We start from the raw sequence: 13,895 nt of genomic DNA, 5'->3' as shown, positions 1-13,895 counted from the left end.
AACTGAACATCGAGACCCTGGAACATCACCAGATCTCCTCAACCAGGAACTCAAGAAACCCTGAGCCAGGAGACTCTGACATTCAACAACACAACTTGAAAGTGTTCCCAGAAACAGTCTCGATAGAAGAGCAGCACCCTCGGTGACCCGGCAGATTGGCAGAACGTAGAGTGTGCAGTCAGGAATGAGGCGATAAATCAGCCAAGCATTGGTCCATCAGACCAGACAGGAGCCAATCCCTCAAACAGGCAACGCCTGAGCAAAGAGATCACAACGATCGCATGGCCCAACTCAAGGCTGCTCCCTCAATCCATGTCAGGTACATGCTGCAGACAATGCGGCTTGGCTCAGCTCTCCCCTTTTTCCACTTATTACAACCCCAGTTACCCACCACAGAATCATACAGCACATGTGGACCGCAGGAAGATATCTGCTGGTCAGGTGGGCAGAACAGTGGCAAATGGAATTTAATTTGGAGGAGTGTGAGGTAATGCACTTGGGGAGGGCTAACAAGGAAAGGGTATGCACATTAAATGGTAGGATACTGAGATGTGTAGAGGAACAACGGGACCTTGGAGTGCTTGCCTTTATTAGCCGAGGCATAGAATACAAGAGCAGGGGGGTTATGCTTGAACTGTATAAAACACTGGTTAGGCCACAGCTGGAGTACTGCATGCAGTTCTGGTCACCACATTACAGGAAGGACGTGATTGCACTGGAGAGGGTACAGAGATTTATGAGGGTGTTGCCTGGACTGGAGAATCTAAGCTACGAGGACAGATTAGATAGGCTGGGGTTGTTTTCATTGGAACAGAGGAGGCTGAGGGGAGACCTCATTGAGGTGTATAAAATTATGAGGGGCCTGGATAGAGTGGATAGAAAGGGCTTATTTCCCTTAGCAGACGGGTCAACAACCAGGGGGCATAGATTTAAAGTAATTGGTAGGAGGTTTGAGGGGAAATTTCTTCACCCAGAGGGTGGTAGGGTCTGGAACTCACTGCCTGAAAGGGTGGTAGAGGCAGAAACCCTCACCACATTTAAAAAGTATTTGGATGTGCACCTGAAGTGCCGTAACCTGCAGGGCTACAGACCCAGAGCTGGAAAGTGGGATTAGGCTGGATAGCTCTTGGTCGGCCGGCAAGGACACGATGGGCCGAATGGCCTCCTTCCGTGCTGTAAATTTCTGATTCTCGGAGCAGAGGAGGCCATTCGGCCCATCATGTCTGTGCTTGAAAGAGCGATCCAATTAGTCCCACTCCCGCGATCTTTCTCCACTGCCCTGAAAGTGTTTCTCTTTCAAGTATTCATCCAAATCCCTTTCAAAAGTTACTATTGAATCTATTCCCACCGCCCTGTCAGGCAGCGCGTTCCCGATCACAACAACTCGCTGCGTAAACACTCTGATTTCACCCCTGGATTTTTTGCCAATTATTTACAATCTGTGCCCTCTAATTACTGACCGTCCTGTCAGTGAAAACACTTTCTCCCTATCTCCTCTATCAAATAGGAAATTAGGCTAAAGTTCTATAACACTCCGGAGTTCTACAACTGCCTTCAGTCCTGGGCCCCGCCCCCCAGGGAGGGTACATCGGCCTCGGAGGGGGAGCAGCTCAGGTTCGGGGTAAATCATGAGGAGAGGCTGCACAGACTGGGCCTGTATTCCCTCGAGTGTAGAAGATTAAGGGGTGATCTAATTGAGGTGTTTAAGATGATTAAAGGATTCGATCAGGTGAAGAGAGAGAGACTGTTTCCTCCGGTGGGGGGAGTCCAGAACAAGGGGGCCAGGCCCAGGGGTGACGTCAGGGAGCACTTCTTCACACAAAGGGCAGTGGGGATCTGGAACTCTCTCCCCCAAAACACTGTTGATTCTGGGAGCCAATTGAAAATTTCAAAATGGAGATTTATAGATTTTTGTTATGCGAGGGTATTAAGGGTTATGGAACCAAAGCGGGTAAATGGAGTTAAGATACAGATCAGCCATGATCTGATTAAATGGCGGAACAGGCTCGACAGGCTGACTGGCTGCCTCCTGTTCCTGAGGGAGGAGAAATTCAACATCCACCTGAAATGCCTTGTGCTTTCTCGCATTTGGAGCATTTGCTATGGTAACTCTGTTCTAGATGGTTCCATCACAGTGTCACATTAACCCTATGGTCCTGTGTTAAGTCAGTCGTGACTCTCTCCTCTGAGTCAGAAGGTCGTGGGTTCAATTCCTACTCCAGAGACTTGAGAACAATAATCTAGGCTGACACTCCCAGTGCAGTGTTGAGGGAGTGCTGCACTGTTGGAGGTGCTACCTTTTGGTTCCGTCTGCTCTCTCAGGTGGATGTAAAAGATCCCATGGCACTATTTCGAAGAAGAGCAGGGGAGTTATCCCCGGTGTCCCGGCCAATATTTATCCCTCAATCATTACTACAAAAAAATGTTTCCTACATTACAACAGTGATTACACGTCAAATGTATTTAATTGGCTGTAAAGCGTTTGGGATGTCCTGAGGTTGTGAAAGGCGCTATATAAATACAAGTCTTCCTTTTTCTTTAAGGCTGAAGTGGCTGTGACTCACCAATTCAAATAGCTATGGGCAAGAGGAAAACCAGCTCCATCTGAACAACATGGGTGAGAAACAGAAATTGGAGCCTCTCTCACTATGAGAAAGAAGGATTAATTGGCTTTCTCCCATCCTGGTAATCGCAGAATCCAACAACAATGGAGCTGTTGACCAATCACAGCCATCAAGCTCAGTGAGTCTACACTGACCCAGACACGGTGAGGAAACCCCTGGTGGGGGAGAGCTTTGGGAACCAGAGGTCCAAGGTCACCGCTTCCTCCCGAGCTCGCTGCACCCCCCCCACGTCACAGCTCACATCACTCACATACTGCAGCACAAAATGTTATTGCCTGAAAAAAATCACTAATTTGCATTTGACGGAATCAGCACTAACTGCTCCCACCGTCTCTCTTCGGAGCCTGTTCCATAGATTGACCACTCGCTCACTGCAATACTGTTTCTGCACATTAGTTTTGAATTGACCCCTTCAAGCATAGACCGTATCCTCTGGATCTACTGTCCGAGACACAGTGACACAGCTAGTCATGGGCAACATTATCCAGTCCCGTTAGATCTGTTGTGTAGGCATGCCTGTTCACTGTGTGATGTCTGTAACACTGTATGCAACATTGAATGTACCTTGTACTGTACACACCTTACCGGTACACAAGAGGGTGCTGCTGCTGGAGATCCAGGGGTTGCCTGCACACGGCAGGTAACCCAGTATAAAAAGGAACACACAGCTTGTTGTCGTCCCAGGAGCTGCTAATAAAGGACTGCAGGTCTTCACAGTTTAAGTACCATACCCTGCCTCGTGGAGTCATTACTAAAGGTGCCTACATACACCACAAGATCCTAAAAACACCAATCAGATCAATGTCTCCCTTCAGTGCTTCCCCTTGAAGTTGTAAAGTTCAGCAGAAACTCTACAAAGTACAGAACAAGGCTAGGATAGGGACCCCTGGGACCAAGGTGAGATTTTATACAGCAACTGAACCTACTAAACACAGACAGCATGGGCCATGCAAGAGGACAAGAGACTCCAATCTACTTATCTTTTGTCGTTTCAAATTTAACAGAATTGGCTCACATGGCGTTTTGAGAAACTTCATTGGGGTTTTCAACTGCACGAACATAGCTGCAAATTCCCTTCTAATCACATGGAAAATATCAACGGCAGGAAGTTGATCGAGGTCGGAAGACTCCCCTGTATTCACTTTCTGTTTCATTCCGTTGATATAGTAACATAGAAAATAGGTGCAGCAGTAGGCCATTCTAGCCTGCACCACCATTCAATATCATGGCTGATCATTCTCTCCATACCCCTTGATCCCTTTAGCCATAAGGGCCATAACTAACTCCCTCTTGAATATATCCAATGAACTGGCATCAACAACTCTCTGCGGCAGGGAATTCCACTGGTTAACTCTCTGAGTGAAGAAGTTTCTCCTCATCTCGGTCCTAAATAGCTTACCCCTTATCCTAAGACTATGTCCTCTGGTTCTGGACTTCCCCAACATCGGGAACATTTTTCCTGCATCTAATCTGTCCAGTCCCGTCAGAATTTTATATGTTTCTATGAGATCCCCTCTCATCCTTCTAAACTCCAGTGAATACAGGCCCAGTCGATCCAGTCTCTCCTCATATGTCAGTCCTGCCACCCGGGAATCAGTCTGGTGAACCTTCGCTGCACTCCCTCAATAGCAAGAACGTCCTTCCTCAGATTAGGAGACCAAAACTGAACACAATATTCCAGGTGAGGCCTCACTAAGGCCCTGTACAACTGCAGTAAGACCTCCCTGCTCCTATACTCAAATCCCCTAGTTATGAAGGCCAACATACCATTTGCCTTCTTCACCGCCTGCTGTACCAGCATGCCAACTTTCAATGACTGATGTACCATGATACCCAGGTCTCGTTGCACCTCCCCTTTTCCTAATCTGCCGCCATTCAGATAATATTCTGCCTTCGTGTTTTTGCCACCAAAGTGGATAACCTCACATTTATCCACATTATACTGCATCTGCCATGCATTTGCCCAATCACCTAACCTGTCTAAGTCACCCTGTAGCCTCTTAGCGTCCTCCTCACAGCTCACACCGCCACCCAGTTTAGTGTCATCTGCAAATTTGGAGATATTACACTCAATTCCTTCATCTAAATCATTAATGTATATTATAAATAGCTGGGGTCCCAGCACTGAGCCCTGCGGCACTCCACTAGTCACTGCTTGCCATTCTGAAAAGGACCCGTTTATCCCGACTCTCTGCTTCCTGTCTGCCAACCAGTTCTCTATCCACATCAGTGCATTACCCCCAATACCCTGTGCTTTAATTTTGCACACCAATGATGAAGTATTCCAAATCGTCCTCTACACTCAAGATAAGATTTACACGAAATGATGTTGACTTGGTCTTCGAGTTCTGGCCTCCTACCAGAGGACCCTGTGCATTCCACGCGTTGGAAGGTTTGAAAACCACGGTGTAAAGTTTCATCTTGGGCCATAACACAAAGCAGGCGGTATCACGTCGACACCCGTTACTCAGTCCCATTACTGATGGGTACTGTGACCCCGAAAGGTCAGGGATGGGTCTGTGACCCTTAAAGGTCCGCCGTTGCTCCATAGCCCAACACTCTTTCCCAACAAAAATCGACAAATTTCAATCTTGAAAGCTCCAGTTGACCTCCAGCCTCAACAGCCTTTTGGTGAGAGAGTTCCAGATTCCCAGAACCCTTTGGGTGAAGAAATGTTTCCAGACATCACTTCTGAACGACCTGGCTCTAATTTTAAAGTTATGCCCCACCAGAGGAAACAGTTTCTCTCTAGCTACCCTATCCAATCTGTATCATTTTAAACTCCACAATTAGATGATCCTTGAATCTTCTATAAAGCAAATACAGGCCCAGTCTGTGCAAACTGTCCTCATCATTTACCCCTTTTAGCCCCGGTACCATTCTGGGGAACCTGTGCTGCTCTCCCTCAGAGGCTGATGTATCTTCCCTGGGGGGTGGGGGGGAGGGAGAGACAGAGAGGGAGAGAGAGGGGGGGGGGTGGCAGGGGAGAGAGAGAGAGAGAGAGAGAGAGAGAGAGGAGGAGGAGAGAGAGAGGAGGAGGAGAGAGAGGGGAGTGGGAGGAGGAGGAGGAGGAGGGAGAGAGAGAGAGAGAGAGAGAGAAGAGGAGGAGAGAAAGGGGAGTGGGAGGAGGAGGAGAGAGAGAGAGAGAGAGAGAGAGAGAGGAGGAGGAGGAGGAGAGAGAGGGGAGTGGGAGGAGGAGAGAGAGAGAGAGAGAACTTTATTATGAAGAGAAAAAAGAATGAGGAACTTGTCGGATCAGTTAAAAGCAAGGGGTGGGGTGGGGGGGGATTTAGTCAAGACGGGTTGATTAACTGAACTGATTAATTATAAATCATGAATAAACTGATCTTTGTACTTTGTATTATAGCCTATGATGTGGAATCTCAAAACTCCAAACTATTTATTAACTGCAATATAAATTCTTTAAATAATGTTGCAAGTTTTCACCCTCCTCCGCCCCCCCCCCCGGAAGGTGCTGATCTCCTGGGGGGAGGGGTCTGTGGGTCCCTGGCCTCCAACCACACCTCCTTTGAGAGCCTGGACACCGCATTGCCCACTAATTGAAACACACAAACCAACCCGACCCTGTCCTCACTGGACGCACACAGAAGGCGGCAGCAGCTGGTGTCTGCCGGTAAACCATTTACCACTTTAATCAGCAATGCTATCGATTTAAAACGTATATATTTGATTCTTGCCATGTGTTGCCCACCCCTATTTGAGCTGCTTCTCTAGGTTTGATACATGGAGGGGCTTGCTAGGCCACTTCAGACAGCAGTTAAGAGTCAACCACTTTGGTGAAGGTCTGGAGTCACATATACCCAGACCGGGTAAGGGCGGCAGGCTTCCTTCCCTGACAGACATTAGTGAACCAGATGGGTTTTTACAACAATCCGATATCTTCAGGATCACTTTTACTGAGACCAGATTTTCACTTCTTATTTCAAACTCACGTTCTCTGGATTACTGGTCCAGCAACAGAACCACGGCACAGGCACACCACTGGCACAAGCGGCTGAGGGCTGGGAATCTTTTCTTACATGTTCTAAACCGTGGTGGAGCTGCGCCTGGGTATCAAATTGAAAACAAGGGCATACAATGTGGCCAAGACTAAGGGGAGGCCAGAGGATTGGGAAATTTTTAAAAGCCAGCAGAGAACGACTAAAAAAATGATTACGAGGGGGAATATAGATTATGAAAGTAAACTAGTACGAAATAAATGTTGGACCCTGGAGGATGAGACTGGAGAATTAATAATGGGGAACAGGGAAATGGCCGAGACGTTGAACAAATATTTTGTTTCGGTCTTCACGGTAGAAGACACTAAAAACATCCCAATAGTGGATAATCAGGGGGCTATAGGGAGGGAGGAACTTAATACAATCACGATCATTAATGAAGTAGTACTCAATAAAATAATGGGACTAAAGGCAGACAAGTCCCCTGGACCTGATGGCTTGCATCCTAGGGTCTTGAGAAGTGGATGCATTGGTTGTAACCTACCAAAATTTCCTGGATTCTGGGGAGGTCCCAGCGGATTCGAAAACCGAAAATGTAACGCCCCTATTTAAAAAAGGTGGCAGACAAAAAGCAGGGAACTATAGATTAGTTAGCCTAACATCTGTCGTTGGGAAAATGCTGGAGTCCATTATTAAGGAAGCAGTAGCAGGACATTTGGAAAATCATAATTCAATCAAGCAGAGTCAGCATGGTTTTATGAAAGGGAAATCATGTTTGATAAATTTGCTAGAATTCTTTGAGGATGTAACGAGCAGGGTGGATAAGGGGGAGCCAGTGGATGTGGTGTATTTGGATTTCCAGAAGGCATCGATAAGGTGCCACATAAGAGGTTACTGCACAAGATAAAAGTTCACGGGGTTGGGGGTAATATATTAGCATGGACAGAGGATTGGCTAACTAACAGAGAACAGAGAGTCGGGATAAATGGGTCATTTTTCAGTTGGCAAACAGTGACTAGTGGGGTGCCGCAGGGATCGGTGCTGGGACCCCAACTATTTACAATCTATATTAATGACTTGGATGAAGGGACCAAGTGTAATGTAGCCAAATTTGCTGATGATACAAAGATGGGTGGGAAAGCAAATTGTGAGGAGAACACAAAAAATCTGCAAAGGGATATAGACAGGCTAAGTGAGTGGGCAAAAATTTGGCAGGTGGAGTATAATATGGGAAAATGTGAGGTTATCCACTTTGGCAGAAATAATAGAAAAGCAAATTATAATTTAAATGGAGAAAAATTGCCAAGTGCTGCAGTACAGAGGGACCTGGGGGTTCTTGTGCATGAAACACAAAAAGTTAGTATGCAAAAAGTTAGTAATCAGAATTAGTAGTCTGATTCAGCATGTAATCAGAAAGGCAAATGGAATGTTGGCCTTTAATGCAAGGTGGATGGAGTATAAAAGCAGAGAAGTCCTGCTACAACTGCACAGGGTATTGGTGAGGCAACACCTGGAGTACTGCATCCAGTTTTGGTCTCCATATTTAAGGAAGGATATACTTGCATTGGAGGCTGTTCAGAGAAGGTTCACTAGGTTGATTCTGGAGATGAGGGGATTGACTTATGAAGATAGGTTGAGTAGATTGAGCCTATACACATTGGAGTTCAGAAGAATGAGAGGTGATCTTATTGAAACATATAAGATAATGAGGGGGCTCGACAAGGTGGATGCAGAGAGGATATTTCCACTCATAGGGGAAACTAAAACTAGGGGGCATAGTCTCAGAATAAGGAGCTGCCCATTTAAAACTGAGATGAGGAGGAATTTCTTGTCTCAGAGGGTCGTAAATCTGTGGAATTCTCTGCTCGAGAGCTGTGGAGGCTGGGTCATTGAATATATTTAAGGCAGAGATGGACAGATTTTTGAGCGATAAGGGAGTAAAGGGTTATGGGGAGCGGGCAGGGAAGTGGAACTGAGTCCATGATCAGGATCAGATCAGCCAAGATCTTATTAAATGGCGGAGCAGGCTCGATGGGCCGAATGGCCTAATCCTGCTCCTATTTCTTATGGGTGGGGTGTAGACCTAGTTTACTGTTTCGCTCCCACTTGCTTCCCCCACTGCTGTTGACCAATTTCACTCTCTCCCCAGCCCCATGATTCAGAGTTGGAGATGTTGAACTATTGCATGCCCGCCTATCATTACATTCTGACACTAATATAACCAGATTGCCAACAATTGTTAAACGTGGTCCAAGATTTTTGAGAACTGAAAAGGTTTAAAAGAAAATTCCGAATTCCCAAATGATCTTTTCACAGGCCAGGACTCCGGGACCCACCCAAGCAGAACAAGAGCACAGAGTACAGGATCTCAGGCTGGGTGAAGTCTGGCATGAGGAGTAGGTGGAGCAGCTGATTCGGCAAGGGCGGAGAGCAGCCGGGGATGGGACCAGGCTGTTTGTTTCGTGCAGCTTGTGGAATGGTTTTACAGAGGGTGAACTGGAACTGAGAGAGAAACCAAAGTGATAAAGATATAGCTACAGACCTAAACTGGCACCATTCGAAATAAAGTAAATGAGTTGACGGCACAAATCATTACAAATGGGTATGATTTGGTGGCCATTACAGAAACGTGGTTGCAGGGTGGCCAAGACTGGGAATTAAACATACAGGGGTATCTGACGATTCGGAAGGATAGTCAAGAAGGGAAAGGAGGTGGGGTAGCTCTGTTAATAAAGGATGATATCAGGGCAGTTGTGAGAGATGATATTGGCTCTAATGAACAAAATGTTGAATCATTGTGGGTGGAGATTAGAGATAGTAAGGGGAAAAAGTCACTGGTGGGCATAGTTTATAGGCCCCCAAATAATAACTTCATGGTGGGGCGGACAATAATCAAGGGAATAATAGAGGCATGTGAAAAAGCAACGGCAGTAATCATGGGGGATTTTAACCTACATATCGATTGGTCAAATCAAATCGCACGGGGTAGCCTGGAGGAGGAATTCATAGAATGCATACGGGATTGTTTCTTAGAACAGTATGTTACAGAACCTACAAGGGAGCAAGCTATCTTAAATCTGGTCCTCTGTGTAATGAGACAGGAATAATAAACAATCTCTAGTAAAAGATCCTCTCGGAATGAGTGATCACAGTATGGTTGAATTTGTAATACAGATTGAGGGTGAGGAAGTAGTGTCTCAAACAAGCGTACTATGCTGAAACAAAAGGGGACTACAGTGGGATGAGGGCAGAGTTAGCAAAAGTAAACTGGGAACACAGACTAAACGGTGGCACAATTGAGGAACAGTGGAGGATCTTTAAGGAGCTCTTTCATAGTGCTCAACAAAAATATATTCCAGTGAAAAAGGGCGGTAAGAAAAGGGATAACCAGCCGTGGATAACCAAGGAAATAAAGGAGAGTATCAAATTAAAAACCAATGCGTATAAGGTGGCCAAGGTTAGTGGGAAACTAGAAGATTGAGAACATTTTAAACGACAGCAAAGAATGACTAAGAAAGCAATAAAGAAAGGAAAGATAGATTACGAAGATAAACTTGCGCAAAACATAAAAGCAGATAGTAAAAGCTTTTACCGATATATAAAACAGAAGAGAGTGACTAAAGTAAATGTTGGTCCCTTAGAAGATGAGAAGGGGGATTTAATAATGGGAAATGTGGAAATGGCTGAGACCTTAAACAATTATTTTGCTTTGGTCTTCACAGTGGAAGACACAAAAACCATGCCAAAAATTGCTGGTCACGGGAATGTGGGAAGGGAGGACCTTGAGACAATCACTATCACTAGGGGGGTAGTGCTGGACAGGCTAATGGGACTCAAGGTAGACAAGTCCCCTGGTCCTGATGAAATGCATCCCAGGGTATTAAAAGAGATGGCGGAAGTTATAGCAGATGCATTCGTTATAATCTACCAAAATTCTCTGGACTCTGGGGAGGTACCAGCAGATTGGAAAGCAGCTAATGTAACGCCTCTGTTTAAAAAAGGGGGCAGACAAAAGGCAGGTAACTATAGGCCGGTTAGTTTAACATCTGTAGTGGGGAAAATGCTTGAAGTTATCATTAAGGAAGAAATAGCGGGACATCTAGATAGGAACAGTGCAATCAAGCAGACGCAACATGGATTCATGAAGGGGAAATCATGTTTAACTAATTTACTGGAATTCTTTGAGGATATAACGAGCATGGTGGATAGAGGTGTACCGATGGATGTGGTGTATTTAGATTTCCAAAAGGCATTCGATAAGGTGCCACACAAAAGGTTACTGCAGAAGATAAAGATACGCGCAGTCAGGAGGAAATGTATTAGCATGGATAGAGAATTGGCTGGCTAACAGAAAGCAGAGAGTGGGGATAAATGGGTCCTTTTCGGGTTGGAAATCGGTGGTTAGTGGTGTGCCACAGGGATCGGTGCAGGGACCACAACTGTTTACAATATACATAGATGACCTGGAAGAGGGGAGAGAGTGTAGTGTAACAAAATTTGCAGATGACACAAAGATTAGTGGGAAAGCGGGTTGTGTAGAGGACACAGAGAGGCTGCAAAGAGATTTAGATAGGTTAAGCGAAAGGGCTAAGGTTTGACAGATGGAATACAATGTCGGAAAGTGTGAGGACATCCACCTTGGGAAAAAAACAAACAATAAAAGGGAATATTATTTGAATGGGGAGAAATTACAACATGCTGCGGTGCTGGGGGTCCTTGTGCATGAAACTCTTGAGTTTACCTGCAAAACATAAAGACATTAAACGGTGCCACCCGACCTGGGTGACACTCCAGACATTTACAAGGCCCTTTTTTTTTTCCCCCCCTTTTTTTTTGTGTTTTTCTTTTTTTTGGGTTTTTTTTTGGGCACTAGAATCACAATTTTCCCCAGTGCCCCCTATAAAAGGAGAGGGGGACACTAAAAGCACCGGCAATTAAAACAAATTAAACTTTAAAACGTAAAATCAAATTAAAATTTGGTTGCCGGGCGTGATGATGCACTCCAGTCCCTCCGGTGCCCACCTCTCGCGGAAGGCCGCGAGCGTACCGGTGGACACCGCGTGCTCCATCTCCAAGGACACCCTGGACCGGATGTAAGAGCGGAAGAGAGGCAGGCAGTCAGGTTGAACGACCCCCTCGACCGCCCGCTGCCTGGACCGGCTGATGGCACCCTTGGCCGTGCCCAGGAGCAGTCCTACGAGGAGGCCTTCGGACCTACCCGCTCCCCTCCGCACAGGGTGCCCAAAGATCAGGAGAGTGGGACTGAAGTGCAGCCAGAATTTCAGGAGCAGCCCCTTCAAATAGTGGAACAGGGGCTGCAACCTTGTGCATTCAATAAAAACATGGAACACGGACTCCTCCAGACCGCAGAAATTGCAGGCGGCCTGGGAGTCCGTGAACCGGCTTAAAAATTTATTGCACGGCACTGCTCCGTGCACCACCCTCCAGGCCAAGTCCCCGATGAATAGTGGGAGGACCCCTGCGTAGAGTGCCCTCCATCGGGGACCCCCGCCTCCTCCGGACGGCAAGATGGTACGCCATGGCGTGTCCGGACGGCCGGCGAGGATGGCAAAGTTGAGGGTGTGCAGGAGCAGCCCGTACAGGAAACCCCTCCGCGCGGAACTGAAAGGCACTGAGGGGATTTCCCCGAGGCGGCTCAAGTTGTGAGGCGCCGGCCCCCGAGGGAGGTTCCGGGGTTTGGCGCCGATGAGGAATTCCGTCCGGACGGGGGTCAGTTCGGACGGGATCTCCCCACGTGCTTGAGCCTCCTCGATGCACCTGACGGAGTCAGGGCCCAGAGCTGTTTTTAGCGACTCGATGGCATCGGCCGCGTGGCGGACGTTGGCAGAATTTAGGCGCCGCGCCAGCGTGTCTGGCGCCATCCAGCCCGCTCCTCCGCCATCGAGCAGGTCCCTGACCCTGGTCACCTCACCAGCCACAGCCCTCTCTTCCGACCGCCACATAAAGCCTCGGCCGTGGAGGTACGGATTCCCGAGCAGCGGTTCCTGCAGGACGGCCGTCCTTGTGCATGAATCCCAAAAAGTTAGTTTGCAGGTGCAGCAGGTAATCAGGAAGGCGAATGGAATGTTTGCCTTCATTGCGAGAGGGATGAAGTACAAAAGCAGGGAGGTCCTGCTGCAACTGTATAGGGTATTGGTGAGGCCGCACCTGGAGTACTGTGTGCAGTTTTGGTCACCTTACTTAAGGAAGGATATACTAGCTTTGGAGGGGGTACAGAGACGATTCACTAGGCTGATTCCGGAAATGAGGGGGTTACCTTATGATGACAGATTGAGTAGACTGGGTCTTTACTCGTTGGAGTTCAGAAGGATGAGGGGTGATCTTATAGAAACATTTAAAATAATGAAAGGGATAGACAAGATAGAGACAGAGAGGTTGTTTCCACTGGTCGGGGAGACTAGAACTAGGGGGCACAGCCTCAAAATACGGGGGAGCCAATTTAAAACTGAGTTGAGAAGGAATTTCTTCTCCCAGAGGGTTGTGAATCTGTGGAATTCTCTGCTCAAGGAAGCAGTTGAGGCTAGCTCATTGAATGTATTCAAATCACAGATAGATAGATTTTTAACCAATAAGGGAATTAAGGGTTACGGGGAGCGGGCGGGTAAGTGGAGCTGAGTCCACGGCCAGATCAGCCATGATCTTGTTGAATGGCGGAGCAGGCTCGAGGGGCTAGATGGCCTACTCCTGTTCCTAATTCTTATGTTCTTATGTTAGCTCCCCATCATTTTCAATCACTGCACAATGACACTTACCTCTGTAATTTTCCACTTGCTCATTCATAGAAACATAGAAAATAGGTGCAGGAGTAGGCCATTCGGCCCCTCGAGCCTGCACCACCATTCAACAAGATCATGGCTGATCATTCCTTCAGTGCCCCTTTCCTGCTTTCTCTCCATACCCCTTGATCCCTTTAGCTGTAAGGGCCATATCCAACTCCCTCTTGAATATATCTAACGAACTGGCATCAACAACTCTCTGTGGTAGAGAATTCCACAGGTTCACCACTCTCTGGGTGAAGAAGTTTCTCCTCATCTCGGTCCTAAATGGCTTACCCCTTATCCTCAGACTGTGACCCCTGGTTCTGGACTCCCCCAACAGCGGGAACATTCTTCCTGCATCTAACTTGTCCAGTCCCGTCAGAATTTTATATGTTTCTATGAGATCCCCTCTCATTCTTCTAAACTCCAGTGAATAAAGGCCCAGTCGATCCAGTCCTGCCATCCCGGGAATCAGTCTGGTGAACCTTCGCTGCACTCCCTCAATAGCAAGAACATCCTTCTTCAGATTAGGA

At 47.1% G+C, this 13,895-nt stretch overlaps 1 long non-coding RNA gene across 4 annotated transcripts in view; it reads left to right on the top strand.

Annotated features, from left to right (window-relative positions):
• LOC139226873 (uncharacterized) overlaps positions 1 to 13,895 on the top strand; it is a 284,995-nt gene that overhangs the window by 239,063 nt on the left and 32,037 nt on the right. For 3 of the 4 annotated variants that reach the window (XR_011587338.1, XR_011587335.1, XR_011587336.1), the window contains one exon: positions 2,544 to 3,320. This is a non-coding gene — a long non-coding RNA (uncharacterized lncRNA). Of the gene's footprint in view, positions 1 to 2,543; positions 3,321 to 13,895 lie in introns of those variants that run through there. The other variant, XR_011587337.1, reaches the window with a different exon arrangement.

Source organism: Pristiophorus japonicus, chromosome 16 (assembly GCF_044704955.1).
Source record: "Pristiophorus japonicus isolate sPriJap1 chromosome 16, sPriJap1.hap1, whole genome shotgun sequence".
NCBI lineage: Eukaryota > Metazoa > Chordata > Chondrichthyes > Pristiophoridae > Pristiophorus > Pristiophorus japonicus.
The sequence above is the reverse complement of the archived record's forward strand: the minus strand, read 5'-3'. Positions and strand labels throughout refer to the sequence as shown.